Source organism: Anser cygnoides, chromosome Z, assembly GCF_040182565.1.
Source record: "Anser cygnoides isolate HZ-2024a breed goose chromosome Z, Taihu_goose_T2T_genome, whole genome shotgun sequence".
Classification (NCBI taxonomy): Eukaryota; Metazoa; Chordata; class Aves; order Anseriformes; family Anatidae; genus Anser; species Anser cygnoides.
The window spans coordinates 66763092-66780374 of NC_089912.1; the positions used below are offsets into that span (position 1 = coordinate 66763092).

Consider the following 17283-nt stretch of genomic DNA (forward strand, 5'->3'; position numbering starts at 1 on the left):
AGACCATTCTCTATGTGCTGGGGGTGCTGTATTTTCTCTGCTGTAAACGTATCCTGCTATCTGTTGAGGATGTTTCAGAAAAGTGGAAAAACTAGACGTGTAATTGAGAGTGAAACATTTCTCTTGTAAGAATTAGTGTCAGAGAGAAGAGAGATGTAGACTTATGGATCACAGAATGACTGACCATTACTCTTTTTTCAGTCTTCACCTGTTATTGACGTGATTTGTCTTATTTACCTATCAGATTGTCATATATATCATGCCAATGATGATGGCAATGTTAACATACATGTTTGGAATGAAGCAGCAAGAATGCTAAGAGTAAATATTTATATGAGGTCTTCATCAAAGATGAAGAAGCTGAGACTCAGGGTCCTGAGGGAGCTGGCTGATGGAGTTGCCAAGACTCTCTCCATCATGTTTGAAAAGTCATGGCAGTCAGGTGAAGTCCTTGGTGACTGGAAAAAGGGAAACATCACTCCAATTTTTAGAAGGGTTGGAAGGGAGGACCTGGGGAACTACAGACCAGTGAGCCCCACCTCTGTTTGGGGAGATCATAGAGCAGATCCTCCTGGAGGCAGTGTCAAGGCACATGCAGGACAAGGAGGTGTGATCTGAGACAGACAGCATGGCTTCACCAAGGGTAAATCGTGCCTGACCAGTCTGGTGGCCTTCTCTGATGGAGTGACCGCATCAGTTGACAAAGGAGGACTGACGTCATCTACCTGGACTTCTGCAAGACCTTTGACACATGCCACCCTGATCTCTGAATTGGAGAGAAGAATATGAGGGGTTGACCATCAGGTGGATAAGGTATTGGCTTGATGAGCACAGCTGAAGAGTTCTGGTCAACAGCTCTATGTCCAGGTGGACGCAAGTGGTGCGCAGTGTCCCTCAGGGGTCTGTCGCAGGACCGGGGCTGTTTAATATCTTTATCAGTGACAGAGACAGTGGGATTGAGTGCACCCTCAGCAAATTTGCAGATGACACCAAGCTGAGCGGTGCAGTTGATACAACAGAAGGAATGGATGCCATCCAGAGGGACCTGGACAAGCTTGAGAAGTGGGCCCACGTGAACCTAATGAGGCTCAACAAGTCCAAGTGCAAGGTGCTGTACCTGGGCCGGGGCAATCCCAGACATGAGCACAGACTGGGAGAAGAACCCACTGAGAGCAGCCCTGCAGAGAAGGATTTGGGGGCTCTGGTGGACAAAAAGCTCGACATGAGCCAGCAGTGCGTGCCTGCAGCCCAGAAGGCCAACTGCGTCCTGGGCTGCACCAACAGAGGGGTGGGCAGCAGGTGGAGGGAGGGGATGGTGCCCCTCTGCTCTGCCCTTGTGAGGCCCCACCTGCAGTGCTGCGTCCTGGTCTGGGGCCCCAGCACAAGAAGGATGTGGGGCTGTTAGAGCAGGTCCAGAGGAGGGACGCGAAGATGGTCAGAGGTCTGGAGCACCTCTCCTGTGAAGAAAGGCTGAGAGAGCTGGGGGTGTTCTCTGCACTAAAGGAGGCTCTCTGTGGAGATCTTATTGAAGTCTTTCAATACTTAAAGGATGCTTATAAAAAAGGTGGAGAGCAACATCTACTCAGGCAGATAGTAAGGAGGAGACAAGGAGTAATGGTTTTTAACTGAAAGAGGGTAGATTTAGATTATATATTAGGAAGAAAATCTTTACTGTGAGGGTGGTGAGGCCCTGGCACAGGCTGCCCAGAGAAGCTGTGGCTGCCCCATCCCTGGCAGTGCTCAAGGCCAGGCTGGATGGGGCTTTGGGCAGCCTGGTCTGGTGGGAGGTGTCCCTGCCCATGGCGGGGGGCTGGGACCAGGTGATTTTTAAGGTCCCTTCCAATCCAAGCTGTTCTGTGATTCTCTGATTATGTACCAGTGGCTCATTTTCAAAAGCAAACATTACTGACAGATCTGTGATCCTGCTGTTTATATTCCTGCATCTCAGTCCTCTGTGTCACAGATACCTCCTTCTGTATTTAAACTGTGTGTGTTTGGGAAGTCCCTTTGCATTCCACACTGGCCTCCACTTCCCCCTCCCATTATATTAACTTTTACAAGACAAATTCTCTGTCAAACCTAGCCAAATCAGCCGTGAAACTGAGTTTGATTAGTGGAGCAACAGTACTAAACATTTGAGCATGCAAGTATAAAGTAGTGGATAAAGAGGTGTTGGATAGCAGTGTATTCTTGTAGGTTTTTGCATTTTTCTAACTTATTTATCGGCTCTTCTCTCTAAGAACACTGCCCTTGCTATTTCTTCGCTGCTGAATTGTGTAACAGGGCTATGAAAGGTCCTGACTGCTGCATGGTTTGTAGTTACAATTGTTATAACAAAACTGTTCTGTGAGCCAGTAAACCTATACTGGTATTCTGTAGTTCACGTATGTGTCATCGGTCGGCTGAAAAATAAAAACTCCTCTATTACAGCTAATTCTTCAGGCCAATAATTCAGGTGTTTTTTTTTTTGGGGGGGGAGGGGTGGAATTTTCTATTTCGGGAACTGAATATTTCAGTATGTTTTTTCCTTCAAGTTTTAAAAATCTACTGTAGTACATCGCTGTACACGAACAGTCATTTCATCAATTTATGATCCCTTGATTCTTAAATTTACAGTATATAAAATAACACTGAAAATTACAAATTTAAAAGCAACTATATGAGCATTTCATTCTTAGCTCCTTTAGTTTTGTGTAATATTTGCTTTTCTACCTTAATGAATTAAATCAACACTACTTGTTAACCCTTTTAATTAACCATCTTGCTTCTAATGGAATAAGCTTATTGCAGTTCCAAGCTGCATTTCACTCTACGTAAATGCTTACCTCTGCAAGGTCTCATCTACAAATACCCTCTCCATGTATACTAAATTTTCTCTCATGGTTATAACTTTATTTTGGCCTTTTTCTTTGCTCTGTAAAACTATATCGTCAAGTGGAGATAGTATTTCAGATAAGGAGACAATATTAATTCGTCATATAGTTTACTAAGATGGAGTGTGCACTAGCCAATTGCAGATGCATTTGTTACATATTTTTATATTTGTAATGTGGTTTTTGTGTTGTTTTTTTTGGTGGTCCTAGTAAAGGTACAGCTTTTGCTGCTGTGTAATTTCTGTCAGTGAGTTGATATAAAACATATCAAAAATGTGATCTTAACAGAAAATACTGAAGTATGGAATTGTGCTTTTTTATATCCTAAATACATACTGAAGCAGTAATCAGAAAAAAACTAATTAGTTTTTGACTGCCAGCTCTTTAAAAAACAAGTCATAATGACGTCTCTTTCCTTACTTTGTAGCTATTTTTTCTAGTTAAAGACAGACTGGAAAGTTCTATGCTCTTCAATACTGGACTGTGAAAGAGGGAGTCTTCGTAAGATTTTAGCAGTGAAGGACAGGGCATCTCCTCCTCTCTTCAGTCCTTTAATCATTAGTTGATATAAATTGCCGAGGCGACTTGCCGAGGCGACCGGCTCCGGGGCAGACGCGTGCTGCAGCGGAGCGCGGGATCGGGACAGGCAGGGCTAGTTTTCGGGCATCGAGCCTACGTGAGGGAGCCGCCAGGCACCGGCAGCCCTCGTGAGGGAGGCTGACGAGGCGTAGGCGGGGCCAGCAGCGACAGCGACAGCTCCTCCCCCCGGCCGTTCAAAGGCGGCCCTTAGGGAGCGCGAGCGACCAGGAGCGCGGCGACCAGGGCCGGCAAACAGGGAGTGACGCGGTGGGAGTGACGCGGCAGTTAGCGAGGCAGTGAGCGCGGGCAGGGCGGGCAGGCAGGGCGGAGCGCTCACACCCGCCCTTAGGGACAATTCCTCTAACGGCACTCTCCTGTCAGCTGGGCTGCAATGGTCTCCACCAGGCACGGTGCTTTCTCTAGGAAGTCAGTGCACACCCAGACCGACTGCCCGTCCAAACATGCGGCAGTTCAGGCCTCCGGGTGCGGGGAGTGTCTGAGCCTCTTGCTGCCATCGGCGGGGGGCAGAGAGACTGCTTGCGTGAGGTGCGAGCAGGTGGACGACCTGGTCCGCATGGTGGCGGAGCTCAAGGAGGAGGTGCAGAGGCTGAGGGATATCAGGGAGTGCAAGCGGGAGATAGACTGGTGGAGCGACTCCCTGCAGGACCGGAGGGAGAGGGACCAGGGTGAGACGCCCCAAAGGGGGGTGGACCCCCTGCCCTGTCGCCATCGGGCAGAGGGAGGGGACCTGCAAGTTGAGGAGGAATGGAGACAGGTCCCTGCTCGACCTCGCAGGAGATGCCCTCCCCTTCCGGCGCCGCCTTCCCAGGTGCCCTTGAACAATAGGTTTGAGGCCCTGGAGCTGGAGAGACTGGTGGGTGAGGATGAGGTAGGAAGCCTACCCGGGAGGATGCCTGAGGTGAGGAAGTTGACTCCACGCCTCAGGACTGCCTCCACCAAGAAAGAAAGAAGGGTGATTGTTGTGGGCGACTCCCTCCTCAGGGGAACGGAGGGCCCTATTTGTCGGCCTGACCCCACACATAGGGAAGTCTGCTGCCTCCCTGGGGCCAGGGTCAGAGACGTTACCAGGAAGCTTCCAAACCTGGTTCGCCCCTCTGACTATTACCCGCTTTTGATAGTCCAGGCTGGCAGCGATGATGTTGAAAAGAGAAGCCTCAGGGCCATCAAACAGGACTATAGGGGGCTGGGACGATTGGTGGAGGGAGCGGGAGTGCAGGTGGTGTTTTCGTCCATCCCTACGGGGGAAGGGAGATGCACGGAGAGGACATGGAAAGCTCATGTGGTTAATAGGTGGCTCAGAGGCTGGTGCCAGCATAGAAATTTTGGGTTTTTTCACCATGGGGAGCTTTACTCAGCACCCGGCCTGATGGCCCCAGATGGGTCTCTATCTCCAAGGGGAAAACGGATCCTAGGCCAGGAGCTGGCGGGGCTCATAGAGAGAGCTTTAAACTAGGTAAGAAGGGGGACGGGGCTCAAACAAGGCTTGTCGGAGCTGTGCCGGGGGAAACAATGGCTAGGCCGGGGAAGAAGGCGATGGCCCAGCTGAAGTGCATCTACACTAATGCACGCAGCATGGGTAACAAACAGGAGGAGCTGGAAGCCATTGTGCAGCAGGCAGGCTACGACTTGGTTGCCATCACGGAGACGTGGTGGGACCGCTCCCACGACTGGAGTGCTGCAATGCCTGGCTATCGGCTCTTCAGGAGGGACAGGCAGCACAGAAGGGGTGGTGGCGTGGCTCTCTACATTAGAGAATCTTTTGATGTTGTGGAACTCCAGGCTGGGAATGATAAGGTTGAATCCCTGTGGGTTAGGATCCGCGGGAAGGCCGGCAAGGCTAGCATCCTGGTGGGGGTCTGTTATAGACCGCCGAACCAGGATGAGGAGACGGATGAGGAGTTTTATAGGCAACTGACAGAAGTTGCAAAATCGTCGGCGCTTGTCCTCGTGGGGGACTTCAACTTCCCGGACATATCCTGGAAACACAACACGGCACAGAGAAAGCAGTCTAGGAGGTTTCTGGAGAGCGTGGGAGATAGCTTCCTGACGCAGCTGGTCAGTGAACCTACCAGGGGTGGTGCCCCGCTAGACCTTCTCTTCACAAACAGAGAAGGACTGGTGGGAGATGTGGTGGTCGGAAGCTGTCTGGGGCAGAGTGACCACGAAATGGTAGAGTTCTCTATTCTTGGCGAGGCCAGGAAGGGGACCAGTAAAACTGCTGTCTTGGACTTCCGGCGGGCTGACTTTGAGCTGCTCAGGACGCTGGTTGGCCGAGTCCCTTGGGAGGCGGTTCTGAAGGGCAGAGGAGTCCAGGAAGGCTGGGCGCTCCTCAAGAAGGAAATCGTGATGGCACAGGAGCGGTCCGTCCCCACGTGCCCAAAGATGAGCCGGCGTGGAAGAAGACCGGCCTGGCTCAACAGAGAGTTGCGGCTGGAGCTTAGCAGAAAAAAGAGGGTTTATAATCTTTGGAAAAAAGGGCGGGCCACTGAGGAGGACTACAAGGATGTAGCGAGGCTGTGCAGGGAGAAAATTAGAAAGGCCAAAGCTCATCTGGAGCTCAATCTGGCTACTGCCGTTAAAGACAACAAAAAATCCTTTTACAAATACATCAACGCGAAACGGAGGACTAGGGAGAATCTCCATCCTTTACTGGATGCGAGGGGAAACCTAGTTACTAAGGATGAGGAAAAGGCTGAGGTGCTTAATGCCGCCTTTGCCTCAGTCTTTAGCGGCAATACCGGTTGTTCTCCGGACACCCAGTGCCCTGAGCTGGTGGAAGGGGATGGGGAGCTGGATGTGGCCTTCGCTATCCATGAGGAAATGGTTGGCGACCTGCTACGGAGCTTGGATGTGCGCAAGTCGATGGGGCCGGATGGGATCCACCCAAGGGTACTGAGAGAACTGGCGGAGGAGCTGGCTGAGCCGCTTTCCATCATTTATCGGCAGTCCTGGCTATCGGGGGAGGTCCCGGTTGACTGGCGGCTAGCCAATGTGACGCCTATCTATAAGAAGGGCTGCAGGGCAGACCCGGGGAACTATAGGCCTGTCAGTTTGACCTCAGTGCCGGGGAAGCTCATGGAGCAGATTATCTTGAGGGTCATCACGCGGCACTTGCAGGGCAAGCAGGCGATCAGGCCCAGTCAGCATGGGTTTATGAAAGGCAGGTCCTGCTTGACGAACCTGATCTCCTTCTATGACCAAGTGACGCGCTTGGTGGATGAGGGGAAGGCTGTGGACGTGGTCTACCTTGACCTCAGTAAGGCTTTTGACACCGTTCCCCACAACATTCTCCTCAAGAAACTGGCTGCTCGGGGCTTGGACTGGCGTACGCTTCGCTGGGTTAGAAACTGGCTGGATGGCCGGGCCCAGAGAGTTGTGGTGAATGGAGTCAAATCTGGTTGGAGGCCGGTCACTAGTGGAGTCCCCCAGGGCTCGGTACTGGGGCCGGTCCTCTTTAATATCTTTATTGATGATCTGGATGAGGGCGTCCAGTGCACCCTCAGTAAGTTTGCAGATGACACCAAGCTAAGTGCGTGTGTCGATCTGCTCGAGGGCAGGAAGGCTCTGCAGGAGGATCTGGATAGGCTGGAGCGATGGGCTGGGGTCAACTGCATGAAGTTCAACAAGGCCAAGTGCCGGGTCCTGCACCTGGGCTGCAACAACCCCAAGCAGAGCTACAGGCTGGGAGATGAGTGGCTGGAAAGCTGCCTGGCCGAGAAGGACCTGGGAGTATTGGTGGATAGTCGGCTGAATATGAGCCAGCAGTGTGCTCAGGTGGCCAAGAAGGCCAACGGCATCCTGGCCTGTATAAGAAGCAGTGTGGCCAGCAGGTCGAGGGAAGTGATTGTGCCCCTGTACTCGGCTCTGGTGAGGCCGCACCTCGAGTACTGTGTTCAGTTTTGGGCCCCTCGCTACAGGAAGGACATGGACGTGCTCGAGCGAGTCCAGAGAAGGGCGACCAAGCTTGTGAGGGGTCTGGAGAACAAGTCTTACGAGGAGCGGCTGAGGGAGCTGGGCTTGTTCAGCCTGGAGAAGAGGAGGCTCAGGGGCGACCTCATCGCTCTCTACAGTTACCTGAAAGGAGGCTGTAGAGAGGTGGGGGTTGGTCTATTCTCCCACGTGCCTGGTGACAGGACGAGGGGGAATGGGCTAAAGTTGTGCCAGGGGAGGTTTAGGTTGGATGTTAGGAAGTACTTCTTTACCGAAAGGGTTATTAAGCATTGGAACGGGCTGCCCAGGGAGGTGATTGAGTCACCATCCCTGGAGGTCTTTAAAAGACGTTTAGATGTAGAGCTTAGGGATATGGTTTAGTGGAGTACTTAGTGTTAGGTCGGAGGTTGGACTCGATGATCTTGAGGTCTCTTCCAACCTAGAGAAATCTGTGAATCTGTGAATCTGTGAGATTACTTAGACTTCTCCTGACTTTTTATTATTCTTCTGTATTGATCTCCAGCTGTCATTTTGCCAGTTTTTTTAGTTTGGGAAAAACATTTAATATTGAATGGTGTAGTTGAAGCAAGATAAGATAGCAATGTGTGCTGTATTTTGATAATGCCTTTGAAAACATGGTTGAGTTCCTGATAAGTGTCTGTGCTAAGCTCTGATCATTTACTCCTCTTTCTTCACTTTTTGTGCCTTAATCAGCTTGTAAATTATTTGCCTCCCTCTGCTTGATCACCAATTTCTATTACTACATTTCTTACCCTTTATTCTGGAAACTACTTGAAATTGGTTGTGTGTAAATTATATATTTGCAAGCATCATTTGTAGCCATACTTATCATGTTTACATAATTACTGGATTTTAAATGTCATAATTTTAAATCTTAATGAGTAGTTGAGTTTGATATCTGAGTTTCCTAGTTGCATGTTTATTAGTTTTAAGTTTTAACGGGCATTTACACTACTTTTTCAGATACTGAAAGTAGGACTTGATGATACTCAAACCACAAGGTCATTAGTGCCTTTTTGAAAGAGCTGTGTGCTTTTGACTGCTATGCATCCTTTGGGAGACCTGTTCTTGATCATTTGCACTTCTTCAGTTTGCAGCTTGATGATCTTCAGTCCCTTCAAAACTGTTGGATGAATGCCACCAAATGCTTGTCACTTACTGTATATAAAACATAAAAGAGTTGAAATATAATTACCATTAGCATGTTTCTTATTTCAAAGTTTCTCAGATAGTATTTTGCTTTCTTCTGTGTTTCTATAGACAGATGCTATCATGTGATTCTTTTTTAATGTGTAGTCTGCATGTACTACATGTATTCAGCACTTTCTACCTTCAGAGAATTACTGCTTTCTACTTAATGAACTTTTTAATGTATCTTTGGCTAGTTGTTTCTCAGGTCTTCTAATTGCCACTTTGAAATTTAAATTACATTATTTGCATGACTAATATTGGCTATATAGTGGCTAGTGTTTATACACAGCCCAATATTTACACGCAAACATGCATATATATATATATATTTTTTACAATTTTTCCTTTATATGAAGGTTTTATGTAATTAATCTGTAGCAGGAATCAGTGGGTGTTAATTTTATGTAGCAGTCTTTTGTAAGCTCAGCATTAAAAACATAATTTTCTCTTTCACATTAAAATTTAAAAATTAATTAATTCTTAAAATTAATTTTAAAACAATTAATTCTTTCTATGCCTGCAATATCATTTTGGCTTGTCACAGATCTCAAATTTATGTTGTAGTTGCTTTAGGTTAGTAGCTCAATCACACTGCTTGAAGCAGCTCCTGTATTTTGGATGGTCTCCTGTTTTTGACAATAGACAGTGCTAAGACGTGAGAAATGGTTCTTGTCAAGACTAGTGGTGGTGTAAAATCCAGGTAGTCATGGAGATCTTTCTGACTTTGATATTTCTGTACAGGGCTCATCAGTGCTGCTGTAAACTAAAGGCTAAATATATTCAGATGTTTTCTATTCATGGAATGAATATTAAATTTATAGTCAGGCATTATTTGTCCTTAGTGAAGCCATGTTGGCTGTCACCAGTCATCTCCTTATTTTCCATGTGCCTTAGAAGAGTTTCCAGGAGGATCTGCTCCATTCTCTTGCCAGACACAGAGGTGAGATTGACTAGCCTGTAGTTTCCTGGATCTTCTTTTTTCCCTTTTTAAAATTAGGGGTAAAGTTCCCTCTTCTAGTCAGTGGGAAATTCACTGGACTGCTGTGACTTCTTGAATATGATGAGATTATCAGTCATCTAGCAACTTCATCCACTGGCTCCCTCAGGACTCTCAGATGTATCTCATCAGTTCCTATGGATTTGTGCACCTTCAGGTTCTTTAGATGATGACCTACGAGTGATTCTTCATCTCCCAGTCTTTGCCTTTGCTTTATGTGACTTGGGCAGAGCGTCTATAGCACTTGCCCATGAAGACAGAGGCAAGAAAAGTCATTGAGTATCTCAGTCTTCTCCATATCCCTTGTAACTGCATCTCCCGTTTCCTTCTGGAGAGGGCCCACATTTTCTCTAGTTGCCTTTTTATCACTGATGTACTTGTAGAAGCCTTTCTTGTACCCCTTGTTGTCCCTGGCCATATTCAGTTCTGTCAGCATCTCTCTACTGCTCTGAGGTTACCCATCCTTGCTTTCACCGTCTGTAGGCTTCCTTTTTGTGTTTGATTTTGGCTCCTTGTTCATCCACACAGGCCTCCTGGCATTTTAGCCCAACTTCCTCTTTGTTAGGATTCATTGCTCCTGAACTTGGAGAAGGGTGATCCTTGAATATTAACCAGCTTTTTTGGGCCTCCTCTTCCCTCCAGGACTTTATCCAATAGGACTGTACCAAGCAGGTCCTTGAAAAGGCTGAAGTCTGCTCTCACAAAGTGCAGGTTTGTGAGCTTGCTGTGTGCCATCCTCTCTGCCCTCAGGATGTTGAACTCCATTGTGCTGTGGTCACTGCAGCCAAGGCTGCCTTTGAGCTTCACATTTCACAGAATCACAGAATTGTCTAGGTTGGAAGAGACCTCCAAGATCATCTAGTCCAACCTCAGCCCTAACACTAACAAGTCCTACACTAAACCATATCACTAAGGGCTACATCTAAACGTCTTTTAAAGACCTCCAGGGATGGCGACTCAACCACCTCCCTGGGCAGTCCATTCCAATGCCTAACAACCCTTTCAGTAAAGACGTCCTTCCTAACATCCAACATAAACCTCCCCTGGCACAACTTTAGCCCATTCCCCCTCGTCCTGTCACCAGGCACGTGGGAGAACAGACCAACCCCCACCTCGCTACAGCCTCCTTTAAGGTACCTATAGAGAGCGATGAGGTCTCCCCTGAGCCTCCTCTTCTCGAGGCTAAACAACCCCAGCTCCCTCAGCCGCTCCTCGTAAGACTTGTTCTCCAGACCCCTCACCAGCTTCGTTGCCCTTCTCTGGACTCTCTTGAGCACCTCCATGTCCTTCTTGTGGCGAGGGGCCCAAAACTGAACACAGTACTTGAGGTGTGGCCTCACCAGAGCCAAGTACAGGGGGACAATCACTTCCCTAGCCCTGCTGGCCACACTGCTTCTTATGCAAGCCAGGATGCTCTTGGCCTTCTTGGCCACCTGAGCACACTGCTGGCTCATATTCAGCTGCCTATCAACCAGTACTCCCAGGTCCTTCTCTGCCAGGCAGCTTTCTAACCACTCATCTCCCAGCCTGTAGCGCTGCTTGGGGTTGTTGCACCCCGGGTGCAGGACCTGGCACTTGGCCTTGTTGAACTTCATGCAGTTGACCTCAGCCCATCGCTCCAGCCTATCCAGATCCTCCTGCACAGCCTTCCTACCCTCGAGCAGATCGACACACGCACCTAACTTGGTGTCGTCTGCAAACTTACTGAGGATGCACTCGATCCCCTCATCCAGATCATCGATAAAGATATTAAAGAGGACTGGCCCCAGCACTGAGCCCTGGGGGACTCCACTAGTAACCGGCCTCCAACTGGATTTGGCTCCATTCACTACAACTCTTTGGGCCCGGCCATCCAGCCAGTTTTTAACCCAACAAAGCGTACACCAGTCCAAGCCATGAGCAGCCAGTTTCTTGAGGAGAAAGGGCAGCCCCTTCCCACCAGCCCCTCCTTGTTGGTGAGAACGAGGTCCAGCACAGCACCTCTCCTTGTTAGCTCCTCTTATCACTTGGGGAAGGAAGTTATCATCAGTGCATTCCAGGAACCTCCCTGCTGTACTGTCCCTCCAACAGATACCAGGGTAGTTGAAGTCCCCATGAGGACTAGGGCTTATGAATGTGAGGCTGCTCCTATCTGACTGTAAAGGGCCTCATCCACTTGTTCTTCCTGGTCAGGTGGCCTGGAGCAGACCCCCACTGTAATGCCACCTAGCCCTGTCTCCCCTTTAATACTAACCCATAAGCTAACAGTAAGCAACTCATCTGTCCCCAAGCAGAGCTCCATGCATTGCAGCTGGTTGTGGACACGGAGGGTGACACCTTGTCTTCATCTCCCCCTCCTGAGGAGTCTGTGTCCTTCCGTTAACACTGCAGTTGTGGAAGCCATCCCATCATGTCTCTATAATGCCAGTAAGATCATAGCCCTGCGGTTGTGTGCACTTCTCCTGTTGTTTGTTCTCCACGCTGTGTGCGTTTGCATAGAGGCATTTGTTGGGCCCCCGATTAAATTGTTTTATTGGTTGAAGTGGATGGAAGGAATTCCTTTGTGTTCCTCTTCAGGTACTCTCCCTCTGACTTCTGATCCCTTTCCTGACTCTGGGCATCTGTTGCAGATACTGACATTGGATTGGTAAGAGTCAGGTGGATTGAGGTTCCTCTACCCTGGCAACTTTCGTTTAAAGCTCTCTTCACCAACGTGGCAGGCGTGTAGCTAAAGATGCTCTTCCTCTCCTCCAATAGGTGGACTGCATCAGCCTCTAGAAGACCAGGTTTCACAAAGAGAGTCCCTTGGTCCAAAAAGCCAAATCCTTGGCTGTAAGACCAGTCCTGCAACCACGCGTCGATCCACTGGATTCAACTCACCCTTTCAATGCCTGTTCCTTTGACCAGTAGGATCAAAGAGAGGCCACCTGTGTTCCACAGTCTTTTACAACAAGGGCTCTGTGGTCCTTCATGATATATCACAATCTGCTCTTGACAGTGTTTGTGGTGTCCGCTTGAAATAAGAGCAGTGGATAGTAGTGTGCAGGCTGTACAAAGCTTGGTAGTTTTTTGGAGATGTCTTTCATACAAACCCCCGGTAGGCAACACACCTCTCTTGACCAGACCCACTCCCAGCAAACAGGTGCCTCTGTACTTCTCAGAAGGCGGCCTACTGCTGTCACCCATTGCCTTTTCTTGGTTGCACTGGTTGTTACGTGAGGCACGGATCAGGCTGCCTTGTAGTATAGCCTGTTGTAGTTTAACCCAGCAGGCAGCTGAACACCACACAGCCATTCACTCACTCTCCTTTCTGTCAGTGGGATGGGGAAGAGAATTGGGGGGTGGGGGAGGAAGGTAAAACACTGAAAAAAACTGGACATGCACAAGTCCATGGGACCTTATGGAATGCATCCACGATACTGACAGAGCTGGCCAATGTCATTGTGAGAGTACTGTCAATAATCTGTGAAAGATCAAGGTGAGTGGGGCACCTAAGGTCTGAAAGAAAGCAAACATCACTTCAGGAAGGGCAAGAGGGGAGGATCTGGAAAATTAAAGGCTAGTGAATCTTACCTCAATCCCTGGAAAGATGGTGCAGCAACTAATCCTGCAAGCTATTTCTAAACCCGTGAGGGACAGAAGGTGGTGAGGAGTAACCAGCATAGATTTATGGAGGGGAGATCACGCTTAATAAGCTTGATAGCCTTCTGTGATGAGATGATTGGCAGTGTGGATGAGGGTATGTTCATTTTTAACTCTAGTAAGACTCTTGATGCTGTGTCCCATAACATCCTAATAAGCAAACCAATGAAGTACAGACCAGGTAAGGACAGTGAGGTGGATCAAAAGTGGGCTGAACTGGGCTTTGTTAACAGGGGGAATGAACTGCAGCTGCAAACCAGTCACCGATGGTGTACCCCAGGGGTTGATACCGAGGCCGGTACTGTTTAGCATCTTTGTTAATGGCCTGGGTGGTGGGACAGGGTATACTTTGAGCAGGTTTGCAGCCAATACAAAATGGGGAGGAGTGGTTGATACAACATTTCGGTGTGCAGCCATCCAGAGGGACCCTGATTTGCTGGATAACTGAGTAGACAGGAACATCAGTCATTTCAACAAAGGGAAATGCCAAATTCTGCACGTGGGGATGGATAACCCCATGCATGGTGGTTAACCCTGAACAGGCTACAGGCTAACCAGATGGAAAGCAGGTTGGCCAGAAAAGGACATGGGGATGCTGATAGATACCAAGTTGAACATGAGATAGCAGTATTCCCTTGTGGTCAAGAAGACCATTAACATCCCGGGCTTCATTAGAAGAGTGCTGCTTGGGAGATAGTGGAGGTGATTCTTCTCGTTAGTGGTGAGACACACCTGGAGTGCTGGCTTCAGTTCTGCGCTCCCCAGCAGAAGGCAGACATGGACATACCCAGGTGAATCTAGTAAACAGCCATGAATATTGGTAAGGGACTGCAACTTGTAGTGTTTGAGGAGAGGCTGAAAGAGCGGGGACTGTTCAGACTGAGGTGGAGAATGCTCAGGGGAACATTATCAATGTATTCATAAGATTCCTGATGGGAATTCAGAAAAGAAGAAGGAGCCAGACTCTTCTCAGTGATGTCCAACAATGAGACAAGAGACAATGGGCACAAACCGAAACACAAGAAATTCCCTTTAGACATAGAAAGAAACCTTTTCTCTCTAAGGGTGGTTAGACACTTCAACATATTGCCTAGAGGGGTTATGGAGTCTCCGTCCTTGGAGTTACTCAAAACTCAACAGTACCCAGCCCTGAGCAAGTAGCTGTAGTATGTAGCTGACCCATCTCTGAGCAGGGGGATTGGAATAGGTGACCTCCAGAGATGCCTTCCAATCTTACCCATTCACTGATTCTATGATTTTTTTTTCATACATAATTCCCTTAAGACAGAAAAACTTACTCATGTTGTGCAAATCATCACGGCTGTTAAGTGCCAGCTATCTATTATGGAATTCTTTTATAGCATCACTTCCTGACTTCAGTAACTTTCACATACATTTTATTGCCAAAAAATGCAAAATCTGCTTCTTGTCCCACAGATATTTCAGAAATGGTGATTTATTGCCTAGAAACTTTATCAACCTTTTTACTTTTAATGCTTTTGCATTAACATAAATAGGAAGCTCTGTGGCATGTGGCGATTTTAAAAAATACTCCATTTCACATCTGCTATTTTATTAATTAAAATATATTTTTCACCCCTCTTATTTTTCCTTGGAAAAATTAAGTATTTGATAAGCTAGTGGGGGCTCTGTTTTGTCTGTATTTCTGCTTTAAAGTTGCCAGTGCAGTGTGAGCGTATAAAAACCACTTTGCAATAAAGAATACTTTTTTCGTAACTAAACTGCTGCTGACCATCTGTTTTCATTGGATTCTTCAGAGTCAATAGGATATAGAACAAGTTTCTTTAACAGAATTTTGATTTAAAGTATCAGCTTTAAAGTTCTTGGGTGCGTTATTGGAAATTGTGATGACAGCTTTCACCCATGAAGGAAAAACAGTGCTTTGAGCTTAAAGGCCATATTCCACCATCCTTCTGCATGCAGTCGACATTGATACTTCGTTCTAAGGAATAAATATGGTAACAAGAATCTCGTTTTAGACTTCTGCTAAAAATCCATTAAGCTGGATTTCCCTGTCACAGTAGACGTATCAGTTCTAAAAGGAAATGACAACTATAAAAGATGATACTGATATCCCATGGAAACTGAGGAAAGTTGCAAAGTGATTCTCAAAAACAATGCTATGAAATAGGTAAATAAATTGCTATTGAACTGTTGAAATTTGTCTTCGGTTTTGTTCTACTTCATTGGAGTTTAACATTTCATAAAAATTTTGCTTCATAAGTGGCTATACTCTTAATTTTTTTACTTACTGATATAGTTAATATATATGCATGTAAAACAATCTGTAAATATACCTGTGACTTACTGCTTCAGTTTTCAACCTTGTTTTGGAAAAAAAGATGTTAAGCTAGATCTTCAGGGTTGAACTGTGCTCTAGGTGACTACAGAGCAAATTGTCACTTTGGAGACTGGTAGTGTGAACCTTTCCAGTTTCCTCAAATTATCATTTCAAATTGATTTCCAGCAAGAGTTTTTTCTTGTATGATATGTAATGGAATTTAATATTAGAAACTCTTTTGTCCATTATGCATTAATAAGCAGCGAGGTCTTTTTTAGGAAATTTACTTCTAAGGAGGTAGAAAAACATAATGGAAATTTTATTGAAGTGATTTCTTACAGCTTTCCAGGAGTGCCTGTCTCACATAATATCTTTTGTGAAGTAGCGCTTGTAGAGGTTTTACATGCTTTGTGAAGGCTAGATACCAAAATTGCCTTCTGAAGTGAGAGAACTTGGAATCATCTTGGGGAATACAGCAAGTCCCAGTCCTTTTTCTAGTTTCAGAAACTACAATAAAGAGTGATTGTTAAGGACTTTCATTCTTCAAAGAAGTACTGAGGTCTGATAAAGGCATTTCTAGGAACCAGTATCTTGAGAAGTTGTTGTCATGTTTTTGTGTGTGTGTTGGTTTTGTTTGTTTGTTCAAATACTAGGATGCACTTTTCAGCATCACTCAAGCTTTGAATTGTGTACGGTCAGGTTTTGTGTGACAAGAATAGTTTCCCGTGAGGAGAAGGAGTTTGCTTGCACAGTCTTCCTGGAGGACGGGACTGAATTGAGGGGAGTCAGGTGGTCATTACAAGCAGCCATATACATTTCTACCACTGTTGCAAGGGTTGTAACCAGTGCTTTGAATCAAATAGAGAAGTTTCAAATGTGTCACCTGCAGTAAAAGTTAGTTTGGAAGAACTGACCAAATGACTAAGTTGTGCTTCCTTTAAGCTTGGGAAGCAAACCTATTGCTCTGGAATCCTTATGGTGTCTGTTAGTAATGGTTACTTCAGCAGGTCAAAGGCATAGTACTTCTTTATCTGAGAGAAGGGTTACTGGGGGAAAAGGGGAGATCTTAGGAACAGTTAGATTTGTGTCTGTATCCAGCAGTGTACCCTACTGGAAATGGTTTGATCTTACTGGAACTCTTCATTTCTCTTACTATTCATTACAAAGTTTGGGGCATTTTAGTTAAGTTTTTGCCCTATTTATTACAATTTCACAATTGCAAACTGTATCATGTATTCTTCATGAGAAGAGGAATAGGGTGAAATTAAAACAGATAAAGCAGATGAAGCTAATCAAAGCTAACGTCATGTAATGGGAATGTCATGTCATGCTGAAGTTAAAGCCTCAGTTTGTAGTGCATTGTGTCCTAGTTAGGGTAGTTTATCATCAGTAAAACTATGCAAGTGTATTAAATGAGAGTTCAACAAAGTACAAGTTTTATATTTAAACTTTTGGGATAGTTTAAATGCAGACTGATAATTTAGTGCACAACTGCTTTACAACTTTATTTCCCCCTGCAATTAGAAAGGGTACAGCTTTGCCGGTTGATAATGTATTCTTTGGGGATGAACATGCATCTTTTTTGCCCTGGTTAAATAACTGTAGTGGTTATACTAAACTACAGGTACAGTATGGTTGGGGAAGTATAAAAGTTCGATCTGTGAGTCCAGTGTTTCCAGTTCATCTGCTTCATCTGATTGTAGAGAGCTTTTTTATTGAAAGGTCTTCATATTTGACAAAGCAGGAAT

General features: G+C 46.5%; 1 protein-coding gene across 7 annotated transcripts in view; it reads left to right on the forward strand.

The window, feature by feature from the left end:
- Positions 1 to 17283, forward strand: part of NIPBL (NIPBL cohesin loading factor) — a 190487-nt gene that overhangs the window by 50602 nt on the left and 122602 nt on the right. The gene's annotated exons all lie outside the window — the stretch shown is intronic.